Source organism: Vicia villosa, linkage group LG2 (genome assembly GCF_029867415.1).
Source record: "Vicia villosa cultivar HV-30 ecotype Madison, WI linkage group LG2, Vvil1.0, whole genome shotgun sequence".
In the NCBI taxonomy this organism is placed as follows: domain Eukaryota; kingdom Viridiplantae; phylum Streptophyta; class Magnoliopsida; order Fabales; family Fabaceae; genus Vicia; species Vicia villosa.
The window spans coordinates 73,430,154-73,434,298 of record NC_081181.1 but is presented as its reverse complement, the minus strand read 5'-3'; the positions used below and the strand labels follow the sequence as shown (position 1 = coordinate 73,434,298).

At 32.8% G+C, this 4,145-nt stretch overlaps 1 long non-coding RNA gene across 1 annotated transcript; it reads left to right on the top strand.

Annotated features, from left to right (window-relative positions):
• Nucleotides 1-1,119: 1,119 nt before the first annotated feature.
• On the top strand, nucleotides 1,120-3,242 carry LOC131646289 (uncharacterized). Its single transcript, XR_009297395.1, has 3 exons — nucleotides 1,120-1,451; nucleotides 1,530-1,610; nucleotides 3,136-3,242. It is a non-coding gene; the product is annotated as an uncharacterized LOC131646289 (long non-coding RNA).
• The last annotated feature ends 903 nt before the right edge of the window (nucleotides 3,243-4,145 follow it).

Sequence of the window (4,145 nt, the reverse complement as noted above, 5' to 3'; positions counted from 1 at the left end):
CTAAAGTTCCTTACATAACAAGCATTGGGTGTGTGACCAATAATACCACAATAAAAACAAGTAGGTTCAAAATTACTTCTATATCTAGGAGGATAAGATTTCTTCTTAACAAAGTTCTTCCTTTTAGGATAATGTTGCATTACTTTAGGCTTGATCACTTTCTCTTGAATTGGTTGGTTACTAGCCTTGACAAAGATAGTCTTTTTGGATCTTGGTTTATCAAATTTAGAGAAACCAAGTCCGCTCTTATCATTGGAGTATCTTTGTGTGCTAAGAACATTTTCCAATCCAATTTGCCCTTTTTCATATCTTTCTAAAACACGTTTTAATTGGACAATTTGGAAGGAAAGTGATTCACAATTCTTGCATGCAACATTATCTTCTTGAACACTAATCATTTTTTCTTTGTCATCTTTATGTTCTACTTCAATTATCTTAACCTTCTCTTCTAAAGATGATATTATTTTCTTTTTAGATGAGATAGTTTTATAGAGAATTTTGCATTCTTTTAATAATTCATCTATTGCACCTTGTGCACCATTATCAAAAAGAGAATCATCATAACTAACCTCGCCTTCTTCATCGTCGGAGTGGTGTGATGCCATTAGTGCTAGGTTTGCACTTTCGTCACTATCGGAGTCCGATGAGGAACTTACTTCATTATCTTCCCATGCTATGTAGGCCTTTTTATTTTTGAACTCCTTTTTGCCTTTGAATCCATTCTTCTTCGAATTCTTTGGACATTCCGGCTTTATGTGTCCTTGTTTCCCACATTCATAGCATGTAACTTCTTGTGATGAAGTGGATGCTTCTTTATCTTTATGCTTTGAGAATTTCTTTCTTCTGACATAGTTAGTATTATCAATATTATTTTTATTAGCAAAAAATTTGCCTAACCTTTTTACAAGAAGCAAGAAGTTTTCATCTTCATCCGATGCATCTTTCATTTTTCTTTCTTTTGAATCTACCTTTAATGCAATGTGTAACATCCCAATTTTTATTAATATTTTTATTAATTATATTAGTAATTATATTATTTGGTGTTTTTAATAATTACTTATTTATTTAGTTATTATGTGATATAATAATTATTTAAAATATTTAATTGTATGTGTGTTTGTGTTAGTGTTATTTGGGTTTATTAAGTTGTATGAGAGATATAGCTAAATGGGCCTAAGTGATAGATTGGTGGGTTAAGCCCAATTTACATAAGTGAGATAGTAAGAGAAGGTTAGGGTTTTAGATGTTACTATTTTCATTTGGGGGAAAAGATAGGAAGAAGAGAAAAGAGGCAAAAGGGAAGAGAACAATGGTGGAAGAGAAAAGGTAGAAGAACTCTCATTTTCGCAGCTATGTTTCAGCAAAGAGTCGCCTTAGCAAAACGGACGTATCTCTCAATCCAACCGTTGGATCGTTGCGGTACTTGGACACAACGTTCCTGACCCATAGAGGTAAGTTCTGACCGGAGCAATTTTGATTTTGAGGATTTTAAGTTCGTCTGATAAGCTGATTCTCGAACTGGTTTTTAGGTGTGTCTCCTAGTGATGTTAGAAAGGATTTCTTTTGGAGAAAAGCTTAGAGTTATGGTGAAAGAGTCCATATTTACCAAGGTAAGGGTGAGTTTCTTTCATGCTAAAGGGTTGTATGATAGTATGTTATGGTGGGTTTGATTCTATACTTTGATATACATGTTCTTCTATGTTGCAATTTTGGGTATTTGATGATTTGTTGGAATGTGATGATATAAATGTGATAAGTTGTGTGCAATTGATAATCTATGTGTATTAGATTGTTGTGTTTGTTGTGGGTAAACCATTGATAGTGAAATAATGGGTTTTATTGTAGAATTGGAAAAATAATGGAATAGAAATATAATAGTTGAGTTGAAATTAATATAGTTTAATTATTAATTGGATAGTTAAATTATTAGTTGAATTTATTCCAATAAGTCTATGTGATTGGAATATACTTGGACTTGGACCATTTATTCGGTTTATCGGTAAATTATGGTATTTTGAGAAATTGTTTGTAATTGTGTTTTGGCTTGAATATGTATGTTGAGAAATATATATTGTCATGCCAATGATGTTGTTTTGATATTGATTCTTTATGGTTAGTTGGTTAGCATTAATTCTAATGATTAATTGCTTGATGTTGAAAATGTGTGTTCATGTATAATTGACAAAAATGAGAATTAACATGAGATAGTATGATTACTAGTGTTAATTTGACTGTGTGAATCGTACTTGATTAATTGACCTCTCATATGTGAATGATGTGTGTGTGTTGTGAATGTTGTGTACAATTGGTGGATAATTCATAGAGTTGAATTATTGTGATATGTGGAAAGTTAAGATGGTAGAGATGATCTTAATTGCATATATTTGTGAGATTGTACATACATTCATATCATAGTGTGCCTTGAAACATAGGTGGAATTGCTTTGAAACACAAGCGTGGCTTGGATTCTAGAGTGAATTGGAAAGCGGTAAACTATATGTTAACATTTGGTGGCTTTGGTCTTGTCCGGATCTGAAGCGTGGCTAGATTCTATATGAATCGGAAGCGGTGGAACTTTGGGTCCATATTGGGTACCACATGCATAGAGTCACATGTCTTGCATTGTGTTACATTGGAGTTATGTGATGTTTGAATATATGTAATTATGTGATTAGGTGATTGTTATGTGTGCATGAGATGTGATAATTAAATTTGGTGATGTTTGATACATGATTTTGGTGATATATGTAAATGAAACGTATATGATGAGAATGCAAATATATATATATATATATATATATATATATATATATATATATATATATATATGTATTAATGATATATGTATATATGTGGAATATATGAACCATGTTTTGCCATTGTTGATAGTTGTATTAATTTACGTTGTGATTATGAAGTGTATGTTATTATGTGCTTGAATGACATACTTGTAAACTTGAATACATTGTTATAGTTGATAGTTAACATTATTGTTGTGATGCAAATTGCCTATATTGAGAAGTGGTGAATTGTGTATGATTTTATCTTTGCTATATGTATTATCATACTTTCCTTTATAATATTTGATATCTCACCCCTTCTGCTGATGTTTCCCCTACCATGGGAAATGGGCAGGTACTCAAGTATAACTATGGAAGTTTGTAGGTTCATCGTATCCAGTTGGTGTGTCGCTCTGATACGTAGCACTCGGGGGGTTGTCTATATTGTTGTTTCTATGTTGTTCATTTTTTAGTTGTTGAGTTCCAAATTGGATATTGAGAAGTACTATGATGTTTGAATTTGTTTCCGATTAAATAAGATGACTTGTTTATAAAGCTGAATGTTACGATTCCGCTGCATATTAAAATGAAGTTGGTTTGTCTAAGAGCTGTTATAAGTTGTTTTGTGCTTATCTGAGATTAAAGTGCTATGTATCTGTTTATGAGTTGTTAATATGAAGTAAATGTGATATCCCAAATACTTGTTGATAGTTTTTAAAATACTCTGATTTCACGCATGATATTTTTGGGTAGAAGTTGGGGTGTTACACAATGCCTTTGGATTTTTTCTCTAAGTTCTCATGCTTTTCCATTATTCCAAGTTCCGTCTCATATTCTTGAAGTTTTCCAAATAGTGTTGCGGAAGTAAATTTTGATAAATTTTTCTTTTCGGATATCGCCGTCACTTTTGGTTGTCACTCCCTTGTCAAAGATCTGAGCACTTTAAGATTAAGTTCTTCGGTAGTAAGAGTCTTACCAAGTGCCTTCAAGTGATTTGTCAAATGTACAAATCGTTTTTGCAAATCGAGAATAGTTTCTCCGGGCTTCATTCTAAACAGTTCGTACTCTTCGCTTAAAGTATTCAACCTTGATCTTTTAACTTCAGTGGTACCTTCATGAGTTTCTACAAGAGTATCCCAAATTTCCTTTGATGTTGTACATGCCGATACTCGGAAGAATTCATCCATACTAAGAGCACCTTGAAGAAGATTGTCCGCCTTTTTGTCAGCAAGAACCCGTTTTCTATCATTATCATCCCATGATGCTTTAGGTTTCTCCGATCCAACACCATTAACGACCGTTATAGGGACATGAGGACCTTGTAGGACAGCCTCCCAAACTTCTTCTCCTTGTGCTTCTAGATGA